Source organism: Magnolia sinica, chromosome 14 (genome assembly GCF_029962835.1).
Source record: "Magnolia sinica isolate HGM2019 chromosome 14, MsV1, whole genome shotgun sequence".
Classification (NCBI taxonomy): domain Eukaryota; kingdom Viridiplantae; phylum Streptophyta; class Magnoliopsida; order Magnoliales; family Magnoliaceae; genus Magnolia; species Magnolia sinica.
In genome coordinates, this window is record NC_080586.1 from 6176364 (window position 1) to 6191339 (window position 14976).

Below are 14976 nucleotides of genomic sequence, written 5' to 3' on the forward strand. Positions count from 1 at the left end.
ATTTTAGGGCTAAAGCTATAAAAAATGAAGCACATTCAAAGCTCAAGTGGAACACACCACATGAAATAGTGAATTGAATGTTTAGTATTGAAAAATTGTTGGGGGTATCTCTTTGTCCATTTATAAGTGATCTTATGAATAGGCTGAATGACAAATAAACATCATTGTAGGCCCTAGGGAGGTTTCAACGGTGGAAATCATTATTGCCACACGTCCTGCGATTTGGTTTACTTCAGTTTTTGATATGTTTTAATTTTGGGCTCAATCCTTACAATGAGCCTAAAAAATGTATGGACAACGTGATAAACCACATACATTCACGATGTGCCAAACAAAGTTCACTCGTTCTGATAAAAAGGTATTGAGTTACTAAGTACACAATCGGATTCCATTTCATAGGCGCTACCTAAATAATTTAGACTAATTGAGATAAATACTCTAATGTATGGTAAGGATGGGAGACTTAGAAGATTAAGATGGAGAAAAGGGCACTATACACATGATTTGGGTAGGAATTTAGTTGTATGTGGCCTATTTAATGCTAAATGCAGAGGCGCATAAGTTATCCAAGATAATCTTTCTTTCTTCCTTCTTCCATAACCTAAGCTCTTTTTAATTTGTTTAGACATGTCACATGGGTACTCTCCATGTTGAAACTCAAGGAGTCTACCACTGAGCCATGAGTAAAGAACCTCAAACCCATGACTCCCTCCATACATTCCAAGGCTCTAACCATTTTGCTATTTAAGTTCTTTATTTATTTTATTTTATTTCCTATAGATGTTCTTTGATATGAAACAATGTCATTAGTTTTAATAAACAAATATCCATTAACCAGATGTTGAGACCGTTAGATTAATATCATTTCAAGGGCTATAATGGGTTCAACTATTTCTATGGTTTGGATTTGAATACAGTCACAGAGTGGGATGGCTCTCACTTATGGATTCATATGTTTAGGGGTCATTTTACAGAGTTCCTTGGACATGGTTCTCTACAAATATCCAAATTTCGATGCTATTACCCCTGGATGGTTTGAATTATATAAGAATAATTATCAATTGTAGTTTAAATGGTTTTTCAGGAAACCCACAAGCTCGATCGATATTTAAAATGGACTGTGATTATGGATCTCGATCTATTAGTCTGTATGGCATTCAACATAGGATTACTCCTGTCCTAACTGAAATGGGGATGTAGAATTCTAGCTATAACTAATCAAACCTGAGTGGAAACACCCCAACATAAAAGGACCAAATGAAACTGAATAACCATGTATAAGTTACGATTGGGAAGTGGCATACCTTGAAGGAAGGACCCAATTCTACTTCGAGAGATATCACTGTTGGAGAAATTATGTTGTAAAGATGTCATTGACTATTGTTTCACTCATTCATTTTAGACTGGCAAGTCCTTGATGGGATGGATGGTCCTCAGAGAAAAGAATCATTTTCCTAAGTTATAATGACTCTAGGATTTTCATCATTCATGGTGTGTTCCATTCACTATAAGTTTGTTGTTTTCTTCTCCCCTTATGTAAGCTCCTTTTGTGAACTATAATGAGGAATTGTAAATGACCGTGAGTACAAAGATTGAATAACTTGAATAAGTTGAATAAAAGATGCACTTGAGACGCCATCGCTGTATGCTTGATGCCGCAATCTTCCTCACCTTACGCCCTTTAGAGAAGCACCGATAAGAAAATATTTATGTCGTATGCAGGCTTGGGGACCTAGGCCTATTTATATATTTTATAAGATTAAGGAATTTCGAACCCATCGAAACTCCTGTCCTCAAGCAAGTTCTTCATGAATTTATCAATCCTAGTTCAACTAGAACACTGCGTGTGACACAGTTGTAGAGCACCACCCTTACACGATTTTGGATAGATTACATCTTGAGTGGGGTCCATTGGTGTGTCCGATCGTATCATCTAATCTTTAGGGCAATTCAAACACTTGATCAATAAGGCCCACCTTGTAGAAATCTTAGGCCTCTTATTTAAAGTGCTTTTAGCTCCAGTAATCAAGGTAGTCCTTTGATTTCAAAGCTCCTCCTCTCCACTCATAGTTCACAAACTCATCAATATAATCATTTCTTAAGTTATAACCACTCTAGGCTTTTCATCATTTTTAGTGTGTTCCATTCACTATAAGCATGCTCTCTTCTTCTCCTCTTATCTAAGCTCCTCTCGTGAGCTATAATGTAGAATTGTAAAGGACCATGCTATGCATCGAGTATAGAGATTGAATAATTTGAATAACTTGAATAAATAACGTACTTGGGATGCTATCGCAGTAGGACCTTACACTCTTTAGAGAAGCACGGATGGAGAAATAGCTTCTGTCGTATGTAGATTTGGGGACTTAAAATTGTTTATATAGTTCAGACGGTCGAGGAGTTTGGAACCCATTAAAACTCCTATCTTTAGTCTAGAACATTGTGCATATGACACAGTTGTAGTGCACCACCCTTTACACGATTTTGGATTGATCACAACTTGAGTGGGGTCCAGCCCGATCGTGTCATCTAACCTCTAGGGTAATCCAAACTGTTGATCAATAAGGCCCACCCTATATAATTCTTACACCTCTTATGTAAAGTGCTTTTAGATCCTGTCTATCAAGGTAGGCCTTTGATTTCGGAGCTCCTCTCCACTAATAGCTCACAAACTCATCAATATAACCATGCACGAGACCACCTACTTACCGAAGAAGAGGTCAATGGGCCTATTTACTCCTTACAGTGGAGTTGGGAAGTGCAAAAATGGAGAAGTCCTCTACTGAATTAAATGGAGTGGGAACGATAGATTTGCTAATAAATTGAATTAGCAGGAGAGAGGATGGCCCACCTTCAGACAAAGGTTACATCATTTAACTTAAATTGTCTAAATCATCATTGCCACTTTAGATGTCACAATCCAAAATTTACAAAGAACTAATGGCTCTTAGCTACCGGTTTACTAAAGATCAATTATCATTGTAAGTTGAAAATATTCAATGGACTTCAATAAATAAACATTGATCAAGAACGGTTAGTGTTGTTTAGTCATCTAGTTTTGGATTTATACCCACTAGATAGGTCTGATAGTGAATGGCCCACACCACAGAAACAATGGTGATAGAACGCTCACCATTAAAAACTTCCTACGATCAAATGTAACGTTTATTTGCCATAGTTCACACATACCTGGATGAAAGGAAAACAGATGTATCAGCTGATCCAAAACTTTTGTAGCCCTCAAGAATGGCCGATCAATCACCACTTTCTTTTCTTGTGGTCTACCAGTGATTTGGATCTGCTTCATCTTTTTTAAGCTCATGCCCAAATGAGCTGAAAAAATGGATGGACGGTGTGGATAAAACGCACACATCATGGTGGGGCCCACATCGCTTTTCCAGTACTGACGTCCGCCCCTGGTTGTCCAATCTGTGGCCATCAACCGTACGCTGTAAACCTGAAAGGGTGAAATGGTTAACATCCAAAGGGGAAAATCTATCAATCGGGTTGTACCGTGGCCCACTCATCGTAGAGCCCACACATTTTTACAGGTTTTCCCTGACAAGTGAGGCCCATGGTTGAGTAATCCAGACCACTGGTCTGTTGTGTCCAACCATAGATAGAACCATGTGTGAAAATCTCCTCAATATTCAATACGATAATCTTAACCTTTGATTTCTAGGCTATAGATATTAAGAAGAGGAACACATCAACCACCCACATTCAACTGATAAGATCTCAATATTCGTCTCTTGGGGCCTCCTAATTTGGGATGTTTTTGGGACATGATCCATCAACAGTGGAACTCAACAGACCAACGGTATGGATGATCTAACAATGAGCCCACTGGCCAAAACTCAAAACTCGAGTGTACTCTGCCAAGATGCGTGCAACTCGCCTAAAAAAAGCACAACCCCCCTCGGTTCAAAATTGGATTCAGATAGAGTTGAATTATTTTTGGAGCTCAAAAAAATTCTTGCCCACGCTCAGCTTGACTCGAATCAAACTTCAATTCAAATTGAATTAGCTCGGTAACTTAGTTATTTTGATCTTGATGATACTCGTTAAGTGTTTGATGATATGACTCAATGAAGTGTGTTTTTAGGTGCATACAGTTTCTACGGGATCAGCTGGTAGCAAGAAATATATGGATATAAAGCAAATCATTAAGAAAAAAAAAACTTTACATTATAAGATTGATCTCCTCGTATCTTGATTTTAATGCCGATGAAATACCTATAAAGTATTGTTATTGTTTTACATTATGTGAGAAATTGAAGATAAGCTGTATATTTGAGTAAATGTCATCAAGGCTCAAACTCAGCTTGAATTGGCTTGAGTTGCCGACTGAACCAAGTTGAACTGGCTAGTAGCCAGGCTTGAGGACCGAGATGAGCCAAGTTCGAGCTGGGATTAATTATTGGCCGAGCCGAGCTAAGCTGTGCCAAGCTCGACTCGGTTCAACCTATGTACAACTCTAGCTTGGATGAAACGATTTTAGTACATCATTGCAAAGTACGGCTTCGGCCTTTGTTGAACAATGCGGCTAGGCTTGGTTGGCCCGGCCATAACCCGGCTGGTAGACACCCCCTATGAGTGTTGTAAACATGGGTACATGTCACAATCATCAAGGGACCTACTGTTTAACTTGTAGCCGTCACTTATAGCTGGTCCAAAAATTCAATGGGGAAGTTGGATTAGAGCTTTGGGTGGTAGTTGCCATCAACTTCCACATTGATGACTTGGTCTTATGGATCTACATCCCTGTTTTCACACATGATGGGTTAATCTAAGCCATCTGATTTTTCTGGTCGAATTTTTCTGACCATTTTCCCTTCACCATCCATTTTGTGGTGGACGGCTAGGATCATTGGCTAAGTGTCTTGTGGTCGATTTGGCAGTTTATATGCCATGGCTAAGAAGCAAGTGATCGGATGACAGCCAAAGTCCGATCGACCTGGTGGCCCACCGTATCAAATGGTCCGTAATTTCGAGCCTCTACTCTAGTGGCTAATTCGTAATTTTGACGTAAGTAAGTGGCATTTTAAAAGTTGTATTAGATAAAAAAGACAGACATCTTCCGCGCATGCTGTCCTTCTCGTCGTACCCACTTTTTCAGAATCAAACGGTCCAACCAGAAAAAAAGGAAGAGTCCGTACAACTTAAAGCAGTGGGACCCACTGTGATATAGGTTTGAAATCCACTCCGTTCTTAAATTAAGACAGATCATGTTATAATGCCAGCCCAAAAATCAGGCAGATCTAAAACTCAAGTGGGCCACACCACAGGAAACAATGGGGATGGAAAGCTCCTCATTGAAACTTTACTGGGCCCACCGTGATTTTTATATGCCATCCAACCTGTTCATTAGCTGAGTCAAACCAGGATGAAGGAAAAATTACAAATCTCAGCCGGACACAAAACTTCAGTGGGCCCCAAGAAGGTTTCAATGGTTGTCGTCCCCTCTCCACAGTTTCCTGTGGTGTGGACCACTTAGGCTTTGGATCCGCTCATTTTTGAGCTGGAACCGTAAAATGGGCGATGTAACTAATGACGAATAGAATGATGATAGTAGATATTATGGTGGAAAACGGATTGGCTACTTCCCCGGCGGTGGCTTGGTGGTCAGTGCTCCGTGAAGCCCACCATGATGTATGTGTTTCATCCATTCCGTTCATTCATTTTTAATCATTTTAGGGCTTAATCCCAAAAATGAGAGGGATATAAATCCCAGGTGGACCACACCACAGGAAAATAATAGTGATTGTAAATCCACCATTAAAATCCTCCTAAGGCCCACTGTACTGTTTATTTGACATCCAATCTGTTGATTCGATGAAGGGGAAAAAAAATTATCAGCTTGATCCAAAACTTTTATGGCTACCAAAAAGATTTTAATGGTTGGCATTCATTTAACCCCGTTTCCTGTAATGTGGTCCACTTTAGATTGGTATACCTCATTTTTGGTCTCATATCATAAAATGATCTAGAAAAATAGATGGACGGCATGGATGAAAAACATACATCATGGTGGGCCCACATAGCACCAACCACCAGCCATTGGCTGGTGGCAGGGGGAGTAGCCAATCCGTTTCCATTATGGTGGGCCCATAGAACCTTTTGCTGCATGGTCTCCCACAATTGAGTTGCTGGCAATTCAGTTGTCCACGAGTTGCTGCAATATCAGTGATTCAAATGGCTTCAGGCCAGGGCTGTTTATTCGATTTAAGTATGGTTAAATCAATGATAAAAGTATAATAATAATTTATGCTGAGTGTTTGGAAAGATGGGAAATTGCACCTAGACAATTAATTCAAACTTACCCTGGTTTTATTACCAAAACTTTGTGGACCATGCTATGATGCATGCATTCTATCCATCTTGTCCATTCATTTTCTCATATAATTTTGGGACACGGACAAAAAATGAGACAAATCCAAAGCTCAAATGGACCACACCATCGAAAATAGTGAGCTCAACTGTGGTGTCATTATTCTCACTGCTTTGTATGGTGTGATCCACTTAAGCTTTTGATATGCGTCATTCATTTTCTCATGTAGTTTTAGGACACAAACAAAAAAGAGACAAATCCAAATCTCAAATGGACCACACCATAAAAAAATAGTGAGTTCAATTGTAGTGTCATTATTCCCACTACTTTGTATGGTGTGATCCAATAGAGCTTTTGAGCTGCCTCATACATTTTCTCATATAATTATAGGGCATGAATAAAAAGTGAGACAAATTCAAAGCCCAAATAGACCACGAAATTAGTAAGTTCAATTGTGGTGTCATTGTTCCCACTACTTTGTATGGTGTGATTCACTTAAGCTTTCAATCTGCCTCATTTTTAAGCTCATGCCCTAAAATGATTTATAGATGGCATGGACAAAACTCATACATCATGGTGGGGTTGCCAAACTCTACCTCGTTTTTTTAGTCTGGGCGGGCCTACCAGAAGCCATAGATGCCAACATCTTACCTTGACAATTTTTGAAATTTGCTATGATAATCAATAAATGCTTAATCCTATTAACTTACAAGTAAATACACCATATCAAATTATTGGAATCTAGTCGACACGTGACTAAAATTGGACCATAAATGAAAGGGTTACACTTAATTTGACCTTTTAAGAGTGGTGAATCATGTGCGACCCCCTTTTATCCAATGTTAACTGTAAGATGATCATATTAATGAGAATTATACTGAGTGTGGACCATCCTTCAGTGATACGAACTGTTCTTATGATGGGTGTCGCCTTTTATATCATATGTTTTCAAATTAGAAATCCACCCATCAAATATTTAGCCCTTTTTAGGTTGATTGTGGACCATTGATGTATTTTCGTAGTCATCAATTTTTTGGTCACTTAACCAAGAGCTAAGATTTCCAATCCAAAAAGAGTTTCAATGGTTAGGCTTGTTGGATTATTTGGTTGAATTAAATAAATTATTAACATTAAAAATAAAAAATAAAATAAAACAAATGAGATAGAAGATTTATAAAATTGAGTCAAGACATGGCATGAGTTATATAGCTTGAAATTGCATTTGTTCTTTTTGGACAGCGTCCTAAGTACAACAGGTTTCAAGAGTAATCAACCTCCAAAATACAATGACTATGATCCAATTCCAAAGAAGCATTCGCTAACGCAAGATTAAATCGAGTATAGTTTAACCCGAAGTGTTGAGTTAACTCAGCAATGAACTTAACAACCAAAGCTTCTTAAAAACAAAAAGAACATAGGTTTTCATAGGAAAGTATAAATAATTTCCGATAATTTGTTAAATAAAATGAAAGCTCTTTATATAAACTTTGAAACGGTACCTTAAGCACCCTTTTAAAAAGGTTTAGTTTATTGGGTTTAAACCTAACTGATGTGACTAACCAACCAGACATTCTTATCTGTTTCAAAATGAAAGATGAAAAGCCATAAGTGTAAGTACACTCTCGCACATGCCTAAGAAATCAGGCTCATCCACTCATTAGGTTGGCCAAACCTTCATCAAGAATCAGACCTGTTGATGAGTGGACCGGCATTATTTTTGGGCCAGGTGAGCTTTATGGTAGGGCCCACCATTTTCATGGTTCAGATGGCCCAAAGCGCTATAAATTGTCAGTTAAAAAGGCAGATGCATGATAAGATAGCATAAAGCGGGCAGGCTGTAGGTGATTAGTCACCGTTAAAGGCTTAAAGCATCAAACAAATGATAATTTGCAGGTACATTCAGTGGGCCAGTAATCCTTTTTATCAGAAATAATCTAGTGGAACTGATGTGTGGGGCCCACCCATAACGTTACTTGGGTGGGCCCCACTGCTAGTTGCTTTCGTATACGTAACGCCCACGTAATCATCTAAAAACAATAATAATAATAATAATGCTTTCAAAGCCGGCAACCATGGGAATTGGATGACGGCCTATGGAAGGCTTGAACTGGTCTATTTCCTATTTACATGCGTTTGGGAGCCTACACATCCAGACACATTCACACGTGTCAATTGTAACACGTGTGTGAGATCTAAAGCTTCCATTATGTGAGATACACTGCTTAGATTATCGAGCCTAAAAATCAGGCTGCTTCGTAACTCAGGTGGGACACATCTTATCAAAACAAATGAATTGGAAAAAGAAACATTTCCAACCGTCAATTTACTTTGTACATTGTAGCCCACTTGAGGATAGAAACAGTGCTTTTATTTGGGAAAGCTCAGATCTCACAGAATTGTTTCATATTTGCACGTGTGCCAGCGTATGGATGTGTACGGTTCCACGCGTGTGGAATTAGCGAACTATTGCTTAAAATGGCATTTTTGCAATTCCATACAAAAAGAAGGGCATTTGTCGGAAAGACAGGGATCTCTCATTTCTGGTGTAACTACCCTCCTGCGGGCTCGTACCTAACTCCGTTCGCGCCGTCTCTCTCTCTCTCTCTCTCATCCATCCAACCACGTTAGCCTATTTTTGACGATTTTACCCCTCGAGTTGGGAGAAGGAGAATCTTGCTCTTTCGGACCTCAGGCCGCGACCAAGGGAAACGGACCCTGCCATCAGCCAATGGCTGGTGGTCGGTGCTCTGTGGGCCCCACTATGGTGTATGTGTTTCATCCATGCCGTCCATCTATTTTTCTAGATCATTTTATATAAAAGACCAAAAATGAGGTATATCCAAATCTCAAGTGGACCACATTACATGAAATAGTGTTGAATGAACGTTGACCATTAAAACTTTTTGGGGGCCATACGAGTTTTGGATCAAGCTGAGTTGTTTTTACCCTTCATCCGGGTCTTTATGACCTAATCAACAGATTGGATGTCAAATAAACAGTACAGTGGTCTTGGGGAGGATTTTAATGGTGGATATCCTATCACTATTGTTTTCCTGTGGTGTGGTCGACTTTAGATATATTTTCCTCTCATTTTTAGGATCAATCCATAAAATGATCTTTAAAAATGGATGAACGGAACGGATGAAATACAAGAATCATGGTAGGGCCCACAGAGCACCGACCACCAGCTATCCGGCTGGTGGCAGGAGAGTTGCCAATCCATTTTCACGACGAAGATCCCACTCGTTGACGTTAACATCTTGGGAGCCTTTCCATTGTGCGATGCTGCATATGCATGAACACGGAAATTCTACACGTGGCACACGTGTATCATAATCAACCGTCCAAATACTGGGTCCTGTTGTAGATGGGGCGACAGGCAAATTTTGCACTGAACGTAAGATCGTAACTGGATGATTGGTGGAGGAAAATTCTATGGTCCAGAATCAACGAACAAATGTCCATTAATCTGAGGTTAGGATTGCATAATAAAATCTTACTTTTAGATCCATAGCCCATCTAGGCAGGCCCCATTATTTAAACAGTTCTTTAAAAAATTAAAAAATGAAAAGAAAATGAAAATGTAGGTCACACATACAATGTATGTACGTTTGCATTTTTACCGGGCATCATGCTACGGCAGAAAGCCGTGTATAGGGTTATAACACTACAGAAGCGCTGACACCGAATTTAAAATTATATTTTTTTAACATTTTGGGAAGCTCTTTTCATTAAGTTCATGCGCTGCGAAAGGGCCCTTTCCGTGAGCTCATTTTAAGACATGTGACAAAAAATGAGGCGGATCAAACACGCAAGTGGGCCAAGAACATGTGATTGAACGCCACAGTGGAAATATTCATGGGGCCACTGAAGTTTTGAATCAGAGGAATATTTGTATTATCAGTTCATTCCAGTAGGAATTACGTTATGAACGGTGTGGATGGCATTTAAACATCAGCCATAGAAAGGTTTCAACTGTATAGATTTCACTACCAACCTTTTCCTCTAGTTTGGCTCACTTCAGTGGTGGATCCTGTTCACTTTTGGTATAAGTCCTAACATTATCTTACAAAATGGACAAATAGGGTAGATTTCTCACAAACATTACAATGGGCCCCACCTGGCTCCCTCGTGTAGTAATTTTATGGGAAAGGCTTTCGCAGGAAATCTGCATCCAAACTTTTGGGTACAATTTAGCCTTCTTCAAAATGAAAATACCCACTGTCGATCTGATATGTTCACTTTGATTTGATAGTTGTCAACCCAAAGTAGGGTCATTTAAAACAAAATGGAGTTGCCCGTGGCCCATGACTACATTAACAATATTGTGAATTAATTCTAAATTATTTCCTCCAGTGTAGTCCATTCATAATGAGTTTTGCCATCAAATTTAAGCAGATGACATGAAATTAAAACTCATGTCATGCAAAAAAACTTGGATATGTTACAAGATGATCCTGTTACAACACGATCCTGTGGGCCCCACACAAGATGTGAGGTTCAGTAGGTGGGTTACTTGCGCGGAAAGGCCATTGAGCCTTTTCTCTTTCTTTCTTCTACATTTTTATTTTTTATTTTTCCACGGGAGGGAATATTTTTGGCCATTAGGATTGTTGTTACCTCTGTGGCACCCATTCTGGAGTGCATCCTATGTCATTTCCTCCATTATAGCGAGCTTCTAATTTTTTTTAAAGATTTCCAACCACTCTCCGATATAAGCTCTACTGGGCAAATGTAGGTTTATATTAGGATAATAGTAGCTTTTATATATTATTATTTTCTTAGGTATCAATTATGAGAGTTGTGAAATGAAAAGGGGTGTGAATGTTCCTTTTATAATTATTATTTTTTCTATGGCTGTAAATGGTGAGAGTTTATGGAAGTGATGAAATTTGTAATGAATGAATATTGTAATGAATGAATTTTGAAATGGAAGCGTGTTGTAATAAATGAATGTTGCATGGATGAATGATATAGTAGAAGAATGTTGAAATAGATGACTGATCATAACTATCATAATAAGGGAGTTATGACCGTTATTGTTAGATCGACGATCTACAATACGTATCGACGATGCACAGTCATTGATGAACTTTGGGCCCACTTTTGGATAATTAAATGGTATCCAAATAAGATTATCATAAAGTTATTTAAAAGTTCATCAATTTATCTTTCCAATGAGTACAAGATCACCTAAATCGAACATATAATAACAGAGTTATAACTGTATTCATCAAATTGGCAATCCACAATGTATATCAATTATCCATAGTGAGCATTGGCGATTCACAATTAATATTGGCAATTCTCACTGAATATCGACAATTCACAATGATCTAAAGCGAATATTAACGATCCATAATTAATATCGGCAATCCTCACTAAATATCAACAATTTACAGTGATTATTACTGATCTATAGCGAATATTATGGATCCACCATACAACATTCTCCAATCTCAACATTCATCACATTCATCTATTACAACATTTTTATATTACAAAATTAATCTATTTCATGAACTTCCATTATTTATACCAAAAAATAATAATAATAATAATAATAAAGAGAACCACCACACTCCCCTCCCTTTCACAAACTCCCACAATTGATATTCATAACAATAAATAATATGTAAAAAGCTACTATTATTCTAATATAACTTTACATTTGGCCGTCATAACTTTTACGTCGGTGAGTATGGCGAGAAATCTTTTTTTAAAAAGGAACTTAGAATCTCGTCAGAATGTAGGGAATAATGCCGTAAGCTTGAAAGAGTGGGTGACATAAAAGTAGCAATGGTCTTAACGGTTAAAATAGTGCCCTCCCGTGAAAAAATAAAGAAGAAAGAGAAAGAAAGTAATAAATGGCCTTCCCGTGAAAGAGACCTACCTATTAAGCCCATACTACATCTTATATGCAGCCTACTGGATCGCTTTGTAATATATCTAAGCCATCCACATAAAAAGGATTTTAATTTCATATAATCTGTCCAAGTTTAGGGCAAAACTCATTACGGAAGAACTACACTAGATAAAATAGTTCAAAATTAACTCATAAAGTTAATGTAATCGTAAGCCACATACAACTCCATTTTTTAAAATGACTCTACCATGAGTCTATTGTTATTCGATTAAAATGAATGGATCAAATCGACTGAAGGGTGGCCTCAATCATTGATTTAATGGGGACCGCAACCCATTCTCAACCCTCAGCGAATCTGGAACATCCGAATCTGTACATAGTAGTGATTCTTTAAAATACTTGGCAATCAGAGCTGGGACCCACAAGATGAAGGGTGCAAAATGTAACAGAATCTTTCCCTCTAATAAACTATGTATACACATAGTTGATCGACCATTTGATGGGACGGTCACGATCTTCCAAGTGATTCTCAAGGGAAGCATGAGAGTATATTTGCAGGATCTTAGTTCTAGATGGCCCTTAAACGGATGAAAAGGACCGTTCATCCGGAGTTGCACAATGAATTATACATTCCAAAAATTGCAACCATCAAATTCATTCGGTGGACTTTGTCATTGAATGTGGACCGTTGGCTATCACATGGTACTGTTTTGACAGCTGTCTTGGTCTTTCCTTACGTGACTTGTAGTTAGCTGGGGAGGATATATGGTGGGCCCCATTAACCAGGTCAATCCAGGGCACACGTGTATTTTGGATCAGACCATTGGCTGTCCATCTATTTCCACGGTCTGATGAGTGGACCAGCCTCCTTATTTTCACCCCATGTGATCTTCACGATCCGGCCCACCTTTTTCACCGTTCAGATGTTACACACAAGCAATACATTGGCTGAGAGACGGGGCTGTATGTGAAAAGTTCTCGTGTACACCCACCTGTCAGTCTATCCTGCACATGACACACGTGTACAAAATCCGGACCGGTCACCTACTAGTGGACATGGCATGCGTCAGAAATCACACCACTCAAATGATCGTAGCCATCAGTTGCAGGATTTTAAAGACTCGAGAAATGATCACCTACACGCAGCGGTACCACAAGTTGCGGTACACTACCATCATTCCCACCAAGATACTGCTTGTGTAGGTTATCAATACCATGAAAATGGTAGGCCCCACCATGAAGATGACCCTTGTGGAGAACGAAGCTCATCCACTAACTAGGTGGGCAACATCTGTGTGCAGAGCTATCCCGTCCGTTGATCATTGATTTCAATGGCATGGCCCAACTGATGATCGAACCGATCTGTTCTTTCTGATAGGCGATTTTTACGTCGGGGCCTACGATTTTCCTGGCACTGATGCCCTGTACAGATGCATGTTGGCCGGAAAAGATTGTACGGTGCTGCAAGTTGTGGTACACGTGCACCGCTGCCACTCGTGTCAATGACATATCTCGCTAGTGGACGGTGTTGTGGACCCACCATGATGTATGTGTTTTATCTATGCCGTCCATCCATTTTGCGCTCGTTTTAGGCCATGAGCTGAAAAATAAGGCAGACCAAAAGTGTGTATTCTCTAAATACAGGGTGCCAAACGAACGATTTGACTTCATTTACCCACAAATCCCTTCAAATACACCCAACTACAAACTGCCAAACGGCCCCAAATATTGAAAATCACATTTAATGTCCTCTAGAATCTCAAAGGTTGAGATTCTCCAAAATCTGGTCTCATGGGCAAAAATGTCCTTAGCTACTCCTGGCTTCATCTAAATATAGCAATGGAATGAGTTTCATTGATGGAGAGCAGATGGGAGCGTTATTTAGCTGTATAAAAGTTGTAGACTTCCATTACTGAGGTGCAGGGAGGGGACGCCGACCTCAGAAACTTTCACATTGTGTCTGGGACGTGTTGTGTTTTCATATGCCATCCAATCTATTTAAATAGGTGCCCCACTACTAAGATGAAAGTACACTGCAAATATCGGGCCCTTTTATAACTAAGGTGGTGGTCCACACCACATGAACTAAGCTATTTTTGGGGGTGATTTTATATTATTCTCCGCGGCGTGGCCCACCTAAGTTTTGAATCCACCTCATTTTTGGCACTGAAACAAGGTACAGTCCACTCACTGGGTGGGGCCCAATACATTGACCAGATAACCAATGCCTCTTCATCTACGCATGACTTACATTAATAATGAAGTAGATGGGAGCGTTATTTAGCTTTACAGGCTGTTTCTAGTCACACACTCGCCTCACATAGATAGCACACGTGCCAAACCCAGCACGTGTGAGACAACTAGGTGGGCCCCACCGTGCAGTTGACCCCGTTCAAGAATCTGGCACCTATGATTTTCAAAAGAGATGTTTCAAGACCCCTTTCATTTTGGCTTACCTATTCATAATATCACCGCAGCATTTTCAAATTAACTAATCACTAGAACACCCTCAAATCTCTCTTCTTCTTTTTTTTTCTTTTTTACATTTTGAAAGATGGAACATCTTCAAATTAACTTAAATAATTACTGGAACGTGCAGTGGATTAAGTGGGGCCCAGCCTCACCCAAGACGGTGCGGGCCATTACTGGAGGGCCACGTTGATGTATGTATTCTATATCCGTGCCGTACATCCATTTCATTTTACCGATGAGCCCAAAAATGAAGCAGATCCGATTCTCAGTTGGACCATACTACAGGAAACGGTGGGTGATTATGCCC